Here is a 16,548-nt window from a genome sequence, read left to right on the forward strand (position 1 = left end):
AGTTTTTTAAAAGCAGGTACATATGACTGTACTATATAAAGAGAAGTGTACTGAATTGCACATCTCAAATTCAGTATTGTAAATGTTTTAATTTCAGTTGTTCCAATTATACCCTGTGATGGCCTTTGACTAAGGCCACCTCTGTATTAAGAACGCAGGAGCTGAAAATGCTTTTTCTAGTGGTCAGCTTTGCTACCCTTTAAATTACTGCATTCAGGGAAATAGCCTTGAGACGTCGGACACTCGTGGATATCAGAGTGAAAACCCTCTCACAGTCTGCAGCTCTGCACCGTTCTGTATTTCCTCACCTTTGCTAATGGTAACAATGTCTAACAAAGTGTGCAGCTTGTGGGGCAGAGCTCAGACAGAATGTTTGGCTGTTAGGAGTTTTATTTACCAGCTAAACAACTTCAACACGGACACCAGTGAGACACAGTGCTTAAGGAATCCCCACAATTTCAAAATTTATCAAAGTAATTTTTTAGGGATAGTCATGAAGGTACTTTGAGCATAGACATACCTAGATTACTAACTCCACAGTGTCTGATAAAAGGACATAGCAACTAATCTGCAATGGAATACGTCCTTTGTTTTAAAACTCAGGAGTCTATGGTTGCCATAGTTACTAAACATACTATAAACATTGTTCGTTATTGGCAATATGTTGCCCTTTAAGAGAAACAGAGCAATATATGTAGGATTGCTACACTGAAGACCCACACAATGCTTGCAGTTGGAATTGATAATTAGTGTCAGCAACTTGCCCTGTTAACTTGCCTTTCCAGATGAGAGGATGCTGTTGCTGGGAAGTAGTGCTCAAGCATTTAAGGAGAAAGAGGCAAATAGGCCCACCCATGTCAAATGGTATAGTGATATCAGCTAAATAGGGAGTGTTCGAAAAAAATTGTCTGGGCAGGATACTAAATCAATAAAGTAGCATTATATAAGTAAACGAATCAAATTGGTATAAAGCACTCAAATATTCTCTGTTCTTCCTCATTGAAAGACTGGGCATATCTCTGTGTTCCTATGCATTAGTTGGTACTCAACCACCAAAGTGACTTGGCATTCTGATTGAACAGATGAGTAATTCAATTCTCCATTCTTACAAATTTCAACTGAAGGCAGCTATGTCAGTCTGGTAACTGTGGAAGACACATTCACAGCTTAGGACTGCACACAGATTGCAGCCAGTGTTCTAAGCTTGAAGCCATCATTATGTGAATTTTTCATTTTACAGTAGCTAGAAAAGGATTTGTCAGGGTTCCTTTCAATTCTTTCAAAATCCTAATTCACATGTCTCTCTACCAGTCAGTCTATATAATTCTTGACTAGTCCCACCACATTACATTTTTCCATGTTGATGGCCATGCAAGCTGATGTGGTCAGCCTTTGAAACCTTTTTGCCTGATGATACAAGCCACAATTGGACTAACTCAGTTAAGCTGTTGGAAACCAGAGGAATTCACTGAGCTGGCAGATAGAAGGAAGACAAAATGTCTGTTCATTTGCAAGCCACAGTTAGAAATCATTGCCTCAACAGATAAAAAAACCACAAATCCAATTTCGGTCAAACTTCCTGTGCAATACTACTGCCTGTTCCTATTCACTTCTTTACTGATACAACGGTTAAGGCATGAGTTTACCCCTTGCCAGGTATAGAATGATCCACAGAGAGGAGTACTGAAATGAATACTCCAGCTATGGTAAATGATTCAGAGTCTGACCCTTAGCAGAAATCAAAGAACAGCTAAAAAGGCACAAAGGATTGAGAATTTCAATTGGTTTCATCCCTCTTTAACTTGCTTCTTGACAAAGTCATAATTCAGAATAGAATCATCCTTGGTAGTCCTTTCAATACGCAAATGTACTTTAAAGAAAGATGGGGACAGACTTCATAAGGCATGTTGTGATTACAGAGGATAAGGATTTTAAACTAAAAGAGGGTGTATTCAGACTAGATGTAAGGAAGAAGGTTTTTATAAGGAAGGTGATGACACACTGGCACAGGTTGCCCAGAGGATGTTGATGCACCATCCTGAAAACATTCAAGGTTGGGTTGGATGGGGCTCTGAGCAACCTGATCCAGTGGAGGATGGCTCTGCTCATTGTAGGGGGTTGGAGTAGATGACCTTTAAAGGTCTCTTCCAACCCAAACCATTCTATGATTCAGGACGCTTTCTGGAAGTATATTTTATTTGAAAGACAATTTATAACTACTCAGATATACTGTTTACATTTGGCCTTGTGAAAGCATGTGAAAAAAGCACCTTGGGCAAAGCTGACATATTTCAGACTCTCCCAGCAAAGACAGCCTGTTCCAAGGCCACAAGCCAACATATCCACAGCACTGTTGTGATAGGAAGGTCTTGCAGGACAAAACCCACCTACCTCTGAAGACTGTGATAGCCAGGTGAGATGTAAACTGAGAATGAACTCCTCCTTGAAGTCTTGAAGTTATTAAAAAAGTGGAACAAACCTGTGCAACCTCTGAATGCAAATGAAATAGTTTCTCATTCAGCACTCAAGACATTAGTTATGATTCTGCATAAAAGTGTGGAGTATAAACATTGTCAAGACTCATTTTCCACTCTGTTAATGCTGGTGCCTTCAAGCTGTGTGAAACATAATGTGTTGACCAACAGGGCTGTTTGATACACTCTACTTTCTTCCATGTGTTGCCTGATTGCTTCAGCTGAGCATGCAACAGGCTTAAGCTATACTTCAATATCCATAACAAGTTGGAAATATCCCTGCTCCTTCTACAGCAGCCAAACTTGAATGAACGAATGTATTCCCTAGAGGGTTTTGCAACATCATTTAGAAGAGCTTATTTCTTTTAACATACTTTTTAATCACTGCTAAAACTGTGTTCTCCCCATGAGAACAGTTCTGCCTAACCCTTGTCAAGTAGGGGCAGCACCATCCTTGCAGCTGGCACAGGCAAGTTCTTCAGAGTCCAACCCATACCATAAGAAAACACAGAAAAGCCAGGTTTATGCTGCCAAGATGTGTCCAGGGCAATATTTCTTGCCAAAGGCCAGTGACTCAGTGTATCAGGGCCAGTGCTTATTATGTGGCATCAGACCAATCCATTAATACTAGAAATTAGAGGAGCCTTTCTCTTCTGAGGGACCTTACTGCTGAAACTGTCCTTAGTGGCAGAAAAAAATCAGAAAACAACCTCTGTTCTTTTCTTTTCAAAATTCTTTTTAGGTAGAACTTTCTCAACATCTGAATGGGAACTATACAGAATTGTTGTCTGTCCTAACAGGAAAAGAACAACATGACTTAGTGAGTTAACTTTCAGAAGTACACATTGTGTTCCATTTCCACTCATGCATTTCTCTGTTTATGTCCATTATGTTTGCTTGGTGCTTCCTAGGGTAAGAGTTACTTTTTTGGGCCAAGGAGAGTCCCTTAAAACCTAAGGGTTGTGTAGGTACAACAGGGCTTCTGCTGGAGCTCTCTGGATACTACTGCTACACAAAGACACCAAAATGAGCACAACGTCTTTGCAAAGGTCATTACTGCCACTAATGCTGGTCTGGGCATTTCTCATTTTACAGGGGGGATTCTGACGGTATGACAAATAAAATACAGAAATACAGAGAAGATTCAGAGGAGGTTTGACACATTTCAGTAGGGGAAAAAAAAAAAGCTTTTTTCTAGATAGCAGCAAACTCTTCTATTTCTATCCAATTTTTACATCACTAATTTAACTAGACCAATTAAACACAGACAATAAAACATTCAACAATTTCTGTTGCTATACAAAAGTAGTATTTCCCAGCCCTACTCATAAATAAATACTTGTCTTCTTTTGAAGCAATAAAAAAAAAAAAAGCACAGATATGTCATTTTTGATTACAACGTAACTGTTGTATCTGTCATTTTTGACTACATAATCTTACCAGGCACAGACCAGACCAACTCAATCATGGCACAGATGAAGATAAACAATTATTTTTGTTAAAGATTTGAGTTTCAAAGCTAAAATCCAATGTCATCAGCGCATACTGCAGTCCCCTGGCATTTGAAACTATATTATTGCCTTTGAATATTTCAGGTGCCATGTTTCAATGAAACACAAATGTTACATCTCATAAAGAGCTGAGGCTAAAGAGTCACTGTATTATTATGGAATAGAATAAATATATTAACTCTGGTGTCTAGGTCAAACTGCAATATGGGTGCTCTCTCCTCTCCCTGAAAAATATCCCAGAAATTTCAGGTGGAAAATCTTACTTTCAGAATTAAATTGCTATGGATAGATCATCCCTGAGGCAGAAAGGTCTGCCTACCTTAAGACAGATTTTGATCCTGACATAGAGCCCATTATTGTTTGGATTATCTCCCATAAACTTTAGAAGGCAAAATGAACTTTTTCATTAGGTATAACAAATTAAACAGCAGCCAGAGAAATCTCTGAAGCAAAACAACATATTACTTTTGGGTTTTTTCTCTATACACGTAAAATAGAAATGAAAGAACCACAAATAAACAAAGAAACTAGTAATATAAACAGTCTTATGAAGGAAAACTCTTTTCTAAAGTTTATACTACCTGAGATTTCTGAGCACAAACTATATTGGATTTATTTGACAATAATCCAACCAGAGGTGGGAGAAGGGGGGAGAAGTAACATTTTAAAGCTTCAAATGATAAGATTAAATATTCAAGTTAGAAAAATATTCTTGCACTGGATTTGAAGGTTAAATAACCCAAATCAGTAGCAACTACCAACACAATTTTGTGAAAAGTTCTAATCAAGGGTTTGATCAAGTGCAATGCTTTCAAGTTAACCACACACATTTTTGAAATTATCAGCTCTTCTTACTTTTTTTTCCCTTTTTTACGAGTGAGACTAACATATGTCAAAATCTGTCTTCATTCCTGACAGTGGTGGACTAATTTAACTCCAGACAGACTTTCACTAATTCAACCCAGTGCCTGACAAGTTTCTCGCGTGCAACATGAAAGGAAGGTGGTTGAAATGGGAATAGAGTCAATTTTGGTCACTGGCTCCTGAGGAGAGGGAATAATAGAAGCTGAAAGATCAATTAAATTATTTCTTGAATGAGTGTTTAAAAATATGTCACCTCTAGAGAAGAGCAGCTTCAAAAATTGGTGTGGGATATGGAGCTCTTTGTTACTTGATTATTGGTTAGAATCCCAAGCAGGGCAACAGTGAATTCAAGTCACCTCCACTTAGCACTGTAATATATGTGAAACAAGTAGGTAATCTGGGTAGTTTCTGGAAGTCACACATCCATTTTGAAAAACACATGAGACCTAATGAATATATTGGCATTCTTCTGGTAAGAGGATTGAGTTATTGTGGAAACTGAAGAGATACTTTATATATGGCCTAGGTCCATCAGAGCACATTAAATCACAATATGGAAATAATACAATTTAGATTTAGAAGCTTTATTCTCTAATTCTGCCATTATGGCACCTTTTCAAAAATCCTTTAGGGTGCAAATCTCCAAAGAAATTATAAAGGCATCAAAATCTCTAGAAGATCCAATTATTTATGCTTTTATTTTATCTGACATAACATAGTCAATATCTTACTTCTCTAAAACATTTTCAGTTACTTGTCTCATAAACCAGAATGCTTCAAAGGCAAGAACTCCTGCACAGAGAACCTCTTAATCTGTCACAAGTTTCCTATGTCAGTACATTACAACAAAGAAACAAAGTTCTTTCTCAAGAGTCTAATGTCAGTCATTTGAAATAGGGTTATGTCCCTTGGCATTTATTAATTACACTGAAAACTCCCTTGGCTATTTGAACACACTACAATCATTGTTTCTTATGACATTCAGATAATTGAGGCTGCACTGTATTTTATATTGGAAAAAATGGATTTTTTTTTTTTTTTGACTACCTAAAAACTGTTTCTCTTTTGCAAAATAGTTACCTTAGGCCAGACTATACAGGACAGAATTCATCTAATATTTTGATAAATACACCATCAGGCAAAGAAAAATTAAAGTAGAGAAAGACAGAGAAAACAGGCAAAATGCCTTCTGTAGGATCTCAATACAGCACTGCAAAAAGTTACCCTGGTTAGCTGAGGAATCTCCATCCTCACAAGCATTTCCAAACTCAGGTGGGCAAAGCTATAACTGAACTCATGTAGTGTTGGAGACTGTCTTGCTTTAAGTGGGAGTCTGGACCACATGACCTCTCCAAACATCTTTTATGAATGATATTTCTGTCATTTTTCCTTCACTGAGTTTTGATTGTTTTGATTGAATTAGTGCATGGAACCTCCAATTCAAGGAATCACCTAAGAGCAGGACAGGAACATTAACAGGATGGACTAAAACACTTGCTTAGGTGATCTCATGAAATAGGGTCCCTGTAACCAGTGATGGCTTTGGTATCACAGGTAGATTAAAAAAAAAATAAATCCAAAAAACACAAGCATGAAAGTTGGAGATCACATATTGAAATAGAAGTTCACAATGTAAAGTAGAGTGAAAAGAGGATTAAAGGTTATGATGATGTGAACAAAGCACTGATTAAGGGTCTGAGGGGTGAAGGCAGACAGACAATGGATATGGGATGGGATACCACTCCTGTACACAAGTAAACTACAGATATTAGGAGGAGTGAGACATAAACTTGAATGTAAGGATATAGATGTAAACTCCATCAACAACAGTTATCTTCACTAGAGACAAAAAAAAAATTCTAGAAAATTTATAAAGGATGTGTTTGAACTACAGTTGTGGGCAGCAGCAAGTTCATAGAGGAGAATTTTTTCCAGTGCTATGGCTACACCGGTAAAGTGTCCCACCTAAGTAGTTTAATTCAGATGTTTGCACAGAGCTATTGTAAAAACAAACAAATAAAAACCAACAAACCACCCCCAAACTAACAAAAAAACCCAAACAACCAACAAAACCAACAAAGCCTCAGAGAGTTGTAAAGAGTAAGTGAACTGAAGCTGCCATTTACTTCTTGACTGCACATTAAATAACGCACAAAAGGACAAAAGACAAGACAAAAAAGGGAATGCTGTTTCATTTATGACTAAAATAGTCCAGTCTTCCATTTCTATCAGAAAGGATCTAAGGGGAAAATTTTCGTTTGCCACTACTCTACCCATGGGTGGCTGCCTCCCTTTTGGGAGAAAACTTCAGGTGTAAACATTTTAGCTCTTTTCTCATCCTGTATTGCTCTCAGCTGTAGAGGTAACACCCAATTTTTGCCTACTGGGAGCTCCAAAAGTTTCTGCTTGTTTTTCCTGAGTAAGGCCTTGTTTTGGCAATACTGCACCTCTAGATTTCAGCCTCCGTATGCTGTTGCCCTTTCACTGCAGGGAAAGAAATTTAACTTCAATTTCTGTGAACCAAGTCTAGGTTTACAGCTAGAAAGCTAGATTTGTAGCTAGGAAGCAAAGTCTTGGTTCTCTTTCAAAGCTTCTGTGTAGTCCATACTGGAATCTGTATCTGTGCAGTGCATTGTTTCTAAGTTCTCATCTTTACGTGCCAGTCACAAAGCAACCCTATTCAATCATTTGAGGATGATATACAGAGAATAAAACATATAGGACAGAGAATTCTCTTAGGATAAAGAGTCATAAAATGACTGCTGTTCTCAGTCCTACAAAGCAGACCAGCCAGGTGGCTTCAAATATTTTAGTCAGTAGAAAACTGTTTAGTACATCCCGTTAAGTATCACCGAGTTACCAGGTGTGGCTCAGCGAGCAAAGCCAATGATGTTCTTTTGTTGGACCCTTCTCTCAATAATTGTCCCATGTTGCTTGGATGCTTGCCCGTTGTTTTTTGTTCCTCTGTACTATAGGCATAATGCTGCACATTTGAAAAAAAGAAGATAGAAAAGCTGCTAAAATCATTACTGGTCCACTGAAACTACCCAAGGATCATTTTTGGATGGAAAAATATAGACATTCTAAGTCCCAAGACTGCTTTGACCCTTGCTTGATTGAAAGTAACATCTGTTTTCCAGGTTTTCAGCTGTGCTTGGCTAGCCAGAAGTAGCCAATTGCAGACATGTGTGACATTTCCTCAGCACATTATGTTGACATCACTGACATGCACCTTATTGGAACAATGAACAGCAAAACTTCTCAACACCTTTTAAGTCTCAAGTAGCTCCATCCAAAGAAATTCAAATATTTTTCCGTGGTTATTTTGTTGGTTTGTTTGTTTTTATTTATTCATTTTTGTGCCACTACCTTTAGGGATGTCCTGAGCTCCTAAAAAGCAATCCTTCACTACTCCCTGCTTGAAAACTGTAGAAACATCAACCAACATTCAGCAAAGCTGGCATAAATTAAAGCATACACACCATAAGAACAAAGGAAGCCCCACATGAATGGGCTTAGTGGGAACAATGCAAAATTAAACCACTGCAACCAGATACTGTTTTATTTTTCCTTCTGCAAACTGAGATGATATCCAGTACGACAGGAAGACAGGAGTATACAAGATGAAATGTTCATTCTGTATCTGCAGAGAAACCACACACACACACACGCACACACACACACACACAAAAGGGAGTTTAGGATTTAAAACCTGCCCTTCTGTCGAATTTGAAATTAGATCAGGAAAATAAAGACTGGAATATCAATACAATACAGTCAGTTCTGAGGCCCCTAATAACAAGTAATTTTAAGATCAATACACTACTTTGTTTAAAAGGCTGCTGAAACAGAGGTGTATGAACAGAACAAATGTGTAAACAGCAATCTTTTCAGGAGCAGCCATTTGATAACCCCATCTGGGAGATGAGATGCTATCACACAAGTCACAGAATGTGTAGTGACAATCACTTAATTCAGTAGTGAAAGAAAAATAAATGTAGGAATACTTTAAAATTAATGACAGATGAGACACAATTCACCTCACTCTGTCCTTCCATATCTGCAGCTCTTGAGAAGGTAGGAGGAGGCAGCAGCCTAGATCCTAGGATATGAGATACTAACAGCCCAGATACTGCTCCTCCTACATTCATCACCAAGAATACAATTCTGATTTTAGCTTATCCAGAAGTCAGGAGTGTCACTTCAGTTTATGCTGAATGCCTGAAATTCATTGTCAGACACAGAGCCCAATTTAGTTCTGTACCAGGAATTGCTCTGCTCTTTATCCTGGCATAATGATTTCTGCCACTGTTTATCCTCTGTCTTTGGTGGCAAATCTGGTGGCCATTTTCCCTGTTTCAGTCCCATCTACCTTAACAATCTGGTTCCCCTGGTAACGTTATCCTGAACAACCAACTCCTTCCAGTGCACATAAACTGAAAGACAAAACAGTTAATTACCTGACCAACTTTCACACATGGCTAGGCCAAGAAAGGGTCTATGAGCTCTGTGCCTTTAGAAATGCACACCTACATGGCAAACACACTGACAGAATTTGAAGACTTTCTCTTTTCTTGACGGTGCAACTGAGGAGGAAAATTGCCAATACAGGCCACTGACTTCTGCTTATTTAGACAATATGTGCTCCACTTTGTTTAATTGTGGCAACTGACTGAAGTGGATACTTTCAAGGCTTCATTGGTACTCAAGCACGAGACAATATGTAAAATAGAGCCGGATACAAATAATTCTTGCAACTATCCTATATTTAGATCTAATTGGGTCAACTAGAGACAATCCTGTAGTTAAGAAGCAGAAGGTCTTAGGCAGAGTAAAGCAGTTTTTTCTTAAAGTTTGGGCCTGGAATTCAATCAGAATTCTAAACATTGTTAACACATATAGTGTCACTAGATTTCATTTTAATTATTGCAGTAATTAGGGGAAAACCCCCTGAATTTTCTTGTACTTCTCAAAATTAACCACGTTCAGGTAGGTAGCATTTCCCAGTTTTGGATATTAATAGAGTTCAAGCTGCAGGAAATATGCCAGATTTCAAAAACATTAAAAAAAACCCAAAACCCAAACCTGTCCTTGCCTGCATTACATAGATCACCTTTGATTACTGAACTTAAAAGAATGTTGTAAATTGACCTTCCATTTGGCCAATAATTCCGCTTGCTTACTTTTCCCATTTGCTTCAGAAGTGAAAATAAACTGGCCACTTATACATTTGTTTAGACTTTCGAATGAGTCTCATTTTCTAGTTCTAATACAGTGTTTGACTTATATGCACCACATGGGAGTGCTTGTTTAAAAATTCATTTCAATTGGAAATTTTATATTCTAGAAGTTGTATAGGAAAATCTGTGTTAGTCTTCAATTAAACAAACTACAAATCTAGCCTGATACTGTACATTTAAATTCCATTTTTTAAACTTTGCCTTATTGTTTATAAGGCATTATGCAGCTAATGAACAGAAGAACCAGCTCAATTTGTCTTCATTACTGAGCACATCAGCAGTGGACCCAATGGACATCACCCAGTGGATTGGGGGGATGGGAACAAGCATCTTACATTTGTGTGCTCATCAGCGTTCAGAAAACCCTGCACTATTCAAAAGTGGGGCTGGCTTGTGTCATATAACTTCCTCTCTTTGCAATAACATTCAAAAATAAACAAACCAACCTGGGGGATAAAGGCACAGGATATGAGTAAGGATATTTTGACCCAATCAGGGACTTCTTAATTGACCCTTAGGACAAATCATTAATGTCCTTTAATTATTTATTTGCATATGTGAGAAACAATGCTGTGCATGTGTTCAAATACGTTATTGAAGTATGTTCTACTTAGAGATGAGATTTACATTTGATTCTGAAAGAGAAGTTTGTTTAAGAACATGTTCTTTCTGATAATAAAATAATGCACAGGGACTTGAGTCTCAAAACAGTGCCACTTACAGATAGATATCATATTGCTTCAAAATAATAATAAGAAAAATGCTAATACCCTGTGCTAAGGAGCAGAAAATGAGCACTGCTGACAGAAAAAGCAATGAACAATCCAAGGGAATGATAGTAATTGCAACAGGCAGTGATCTTAACGTGTTAGCCCTCTAACCATTGCCAAGTTATTTATGAGCATCAATTTATTTACAGGCAGCTCTGGGAGAGGCAGCCTAGGATAAAGCTGTAAGTTTTGCAAACAGTACATGGGTGATAAAGCCTAGCAGGATTCAGGCAGAAGAAGGTTACATCATCAGAATCTGAATTATGACCAAACTTATTCACGTTTAGTATAAAATAGTGAGGCTATGGATTGGGCACGATATTCAACTGCACCAATATTTAAAGTAGAGCAAATACTGGTGGATCATTTTCACAAGCATTCCCAAGAGGTTTTCCCAGTAATACATTCTCTAGAGGTCCAGTATTTCTATTGCAATTGTTAAAAAAAAAGAAAACAAAGTAAATGACTGAAGCAAGTTTCACAAATATAGGTGTAAACAGAAAGCACATATCAAAGTTGTGATCTGTGGTCTCTATAGATCACTTTAATGTCACATGGGCACATCTGTCCTTATAGCAGAATAGTCACTATACAGCTCACACACAGCAAACTGAATCTCCAGGGTAAAAAGCACGAGTTAAAGTTATTGTTTGCTGCCCCTGACTGTAACAGGTGCTTATGTTCTTGTGAACATGCACAGAAAAGATCTTCCAAGACGCATTGATCAGATGCCATCCTTTGAGCAGGAACCAGAAACAGTATCACTTAGATCCTCTGAACAATAATTGCTCCCCAAACAGTTCAAATTATGACTATAAAATATTAAAATAACTGTGTTCAGTCAGCCTAAGGAATTTAAGAGATTCTTGAAATACGTACAGTCTGAACATAGTTCAGGTGAAAGGAACAAGGGTAAAAATCACTGAGCTATCTGCTGAGTAATAACATGGTTGAAGGCTTGCATTTATTTTGTGAGGTGAGAAACAAACACCATTTGCCAGTCAAAGCTTGGCAGTGTTTGTTGGATTAACCAATCTTTCCCTCAAAATGCGTCATATTTTCTGCCTCCCATCAAACACTTTGCTGTTGTTCTGACACCTTTGCACGCCGGGTCATGGAACAGGTATTTTTCCAGACTGCACATCAATTTCAGTTCTTAATGCATTACCTGAACAAATTACTTGCATCTAAGAGCTGAAAGTGCTCAAAACAGGTGTCAAAGTCAGAGTGGAAATGCTATAACACATCTGAACAAATCAAAGGACTGTGTGATCTAATTACACTAATCCAAACACCAAAAATTTATTAAAACCATTTAACAAGTGAGTATAATTTTTAGACAGCTAAACAAGAGTGCTGTCTAAAAATAAACCCACAGGATAGAATTATTAGAGAAATGTTTACCAGAGACAGGTCTTTCCATAAAGTCCTTTAAAATATTTCAGCCTAAGCACAGAATTTTCATCACTTCTGTGTATTACAGTTCATTTTCCCAAGTGTAAAGTCAATGAAGTTATAGTGTATTAAAATTGCAAGAACAGAAATGATCCCACAATAGCCCATTAACATTGACATTTTACCTGAAAATTTAAACTGGGAAACATTTCCCCAAAACAGCAAGTTGGCGCTACACAGCTAAGGCTTTGACACCTGCCCAAGAGACAAACCCTTCAGTTCCAAATTTCCCCATTTCAAATACGCTTTAAGGGAATTCTATCTTCCACTAATCTATTCAGTACAAATTGTGTAGCAATTTGCAGAGTCTACAGCCATCTGGAGACAAGTGGGTTCTCTCAATTATTGAGTCACCAATTCGCTCCAATTATTGAGCCATCACTCTTAAGAATGACACCCTCAGTCCATAATCACCTCTTTCCTGATACATGCCTGTGTGAATCCCAATATTCTGAAATGTCCAAGTGAAAGGGGTAAAAAGGAATAACGTCTAGAAACTCGCAGCCTTTGGTACTCTACAGAATATGACAAAACTTGCTCACCAAAACCAGATGGGTCTTTATCAAAAGTATTTGTCAATCCACAAAAAACATGTATAAAAAACATTTCTTTCATATGAAACAATTGTTCAAAAAGTATTGTTATGATTTATTTGTGCATGATAAGCAAGGAATAACAACTTCCTGTAACAAGGCAAAGCCACAGTCTATATTCATATAATTTTTAGACAGAACTATTTCCCTAATGACACAAGTTTCAAAGAGGTAGGACATTTTCTAGAACCAGCCCACCCAGTGGATAGAAAAAAGGAAGAAAGTTTAGGAAAAAAACCCAAACAATAAAACAAACCTCTCTTAATCATTGAGTACAAATTCCCCTTAAACAAAAATATCAGTTAGAGCCCCTGCTACCTCCCCAAAACGCTCATGGTATCTGGCAGGTTACACCTGAGCATTTCTATCCTATACTGACTGCTCACTTCTCTGAAGGTGCTGCTCCAAGAAAATAGTGAGCTGCTCTCATATGGTTTACTCCAAGGAGTCATCATCTGTCAGCAGTCCTCTTACATTCTTAATTCCTGAAGTGAGTGGCCAGAAATCCTAAAGTATCACAGTTTCCAACAGTCACCTTCCCAATCCTTTACTTCCTTGAGAAAATTACAACAGAGAAAGGAGTTTCCACACAGCTCAGTGGTTCCAGAACAGTTCCAGAGACATGTGGCATAACCAGTATCCTACATGTCATAACTTCCAAAAGTCTTTGTAAATGCTTTACTGTGCAAGAGCAGGAAAAAGCTGGAGCAGCAACCTGAACAGTGTGAGAAAACCTTCCTGTGGCACTTCATTGCTGCTGGTCTATGCAAAGGTCAGCTAGAACTGAGGAATCTCTCCAGATCAAAGGACAAGCAATGAGCATTTACAGAGAACATGCAAAAAACCAAGCAAAACTCAGTAGGTACGGGATGAGAATAAGGTAGATTTGATGCAACCTTGCAAACATCCTGCACTGGATTAAAGTTCCATTAAATAATTTGGTTAAAAGCCAGCTCACTGATATTTTCCAATAAGATCTTATCACAGAACTCATATACAAACATCACATTGATGTTCCTAAATAAGACATATTTTTCTGGTCTATCCCATATCAGGACTGACATACACACAACTTGTTCTACTGTTAATCACTGTAATAAAGAACCAGCCTCAGCCATTACTGCTAATCAGGGTTTGGTCATTCACAACATTATTGATAATACACCTCAGTATTATGGTTGCATAAACTCTATGGACAAAATTTCAGTCAGAGTTCTGCTTACTGAGCTGATAAAAACAAACATTTTTAAAGCAATGGAGTTAAATCATATACTAAGTAACATACTACATGTCAGTAACAGCCCTTTGGAGCTCAGAACACTGTGAGGAGCATTTCCATTTATAGAAAAAACAGCATGGGACTGTACCAAATACTGAGCAGTCATACAGCCACTGAATATTATTTGGTGGGACCCTGTTAGGTAGGAGGTTAATTGTAGGAGTTGTTGAGATGGAAATGAAAATTTGTCCTTTCTTTCGGAGAAAAGGAAAAATAAATCTTTTTGGACCATACAAATTCAAGGAAGATGTTTCTATAACAACACTGCTTCATTCTCACTGCCAAGGGAGAAGCTGGAACCACTTTAATTCTGTGATTTTGTTCATGTGCCAAATTATTTGGATATAGCTAGCATAGAAATGAATAAATAAGCTGTAGGATCAACTTTCTAAATTATTCCATAACCTCTAATAGAAAAAAAAAAAAGGAAAAAAAAAAGTCTCTATTTTCTTGGAGTAGGATTTCTTAAATAGTTTATTTCAGAGAAAGATCCCTGTTATCCAATTCTAAATCCTTAAATTAGTGGGCTGATGTGTTATGTCAGTATCAACCTTTGCTCATGCTGAAGCCCAGTTTGCCTTGCCAGGAAAGCTGTCTGCAGAACTGGACAGGCACAGAACACCAAAAACACAGGTAAGGAGCCAGGAGACCCAACCCATGTAAATCCCTACAAGCAAAAGTGCTGAACTTAGTGACATCGTTGTGTCATCTCCAGCATTGGGCTGCAGCTTGAAATGTTGGTTTTACTATCAGGTGGTATGAGAACAGAAGAAAATACAAAAAATAAAAATACTGACATTTTGATCAAACTGTTGAATAAATAGTACAGCAGATATTTGCATTTATCATGAGAATTTAACTGTTCCTACCAGCTAAGAGGCACAATATTTATGTGAAGGCTGACCTTTTACATTGAAAAAGCGCATACCTTTTTTATCAGTTCAGGTTTTCCTCAGGTGCATATATACATATAAATAATAACTGCCCTCTTTACAAAGACTGTCAGCTGATTGAACAACATTGTTACTGGCAACATTCCCATTTCAGAGGATTCATTTAATACCCCAGTGCACAGCGTACATTAATTTAATTTTTTCTTTTCCTACTTCTTTATACTTTTATGGAATTCTCACAGGAGGCATTCCAGCCCTATTGTATGCTGCTGCACTCCAGCTGCAAAAGGGCTGGGACTGGGGCCAGCCTATGTGAATACTTGAAGGGTCACAGGGTCAGAAGGAATTGGCTGCTCCTGCTCTTTCGCTCCGCTCAGAGAAACTGCTCCACACCTCATCACCGAGAAACACACCTCCCACGGCTGCCCTGGCCTCATGCAACCGAGACACAGCAGGACAGAGAGGGAGGTACTGCAAGGCTGAGGTCACATTCCAATCAAGCAGATGTTGAAAAAGGAAGGAAAGTACCTTTAGCAAGACCTCGCAAAAGCAAATTCAATCTATTCGTATTGCTCAGAAAGATGTGCTCTCTTAGCCAGTGAAGAAAAGCCAGGGCAGAAAAGCTACCTGAGTGTGCTCAAACATGAAGCATTTTCTGTGTGTTAATGCCTAACGGTGGCAGGTTTTTTTGTTTGCTCACTTTTAATAGTTTGGAAACAATAACTACAGAAACTGAATTCCACGGCTCGATTGTATGCGATGCACAACAGTGAAAGCAAGGGGTGTTTACTCAAATTCTCCTGTCTCTTCCTCCATTTCAATCTTCTGCCTTCACTATGTACTTCCTTAAACTTTACCCACTAGCATTTATGCTGGTAGTTTCTCCCTTGGGTAGCAGAACAGGATCCCCATGTTTATTCATGTCATTTCATAAAAACAGTACCAATTAAGCTCAGCAGTAATCTGAGCAGATTTATATCCAGCAATCAAGTGCATGTGGGTCTATTTATTCTTCTCTTTAGTGAAAGATAAATGAATCTGTACTAGATTAAGGAATATGGCAGCTTTCATCTAGAAACCTTGGAAGACTATTTATATTATTTCCACTGGCTCATTCTGTTGACTTTTTCCTACAGCATTTAGATGGATGCATTTTAATCACACCACCATATCCAAAAGACATTCTTTCTAATCTATAGGATCATGTATGGTCCTGTCAGCTGAGTTCACCAGCTTTTAATTGTAGCAAACTCATTGGAAACTTTCTTCCCATTTTTTGTTTAGATACTTCACCAGTATTTAGCAGTCAATATATAATCTACGTTTTCTTGAACTTCCATCTTGGAGGCACAAGATAACATCCACGAAAGTTTACTAGTACTGTTTTGGGTTTTTTTGCCCGGTTTGATTTCCATTTTTTCACCAATTTGGTTTGTTGAAGACTGAAGTTGTCAGGTTTGTGTGTATGT

This window comes from Pipra filicauda, unplaced genomic scaffold (genome assembly GCF_003945595.2).
Source record: "Pipra filicauda isolate LSUMZ 115617 unplaced genomic scaffold, ASM394559v2 scaffold515_size390069_pilon, whole genome shotgun sequence".
Lineage (NCBI taxonomy): Eukaryota > Metazoa > Chordata > Aves > Passeriformes > Pipridae > Pipra > Pipra filicauda.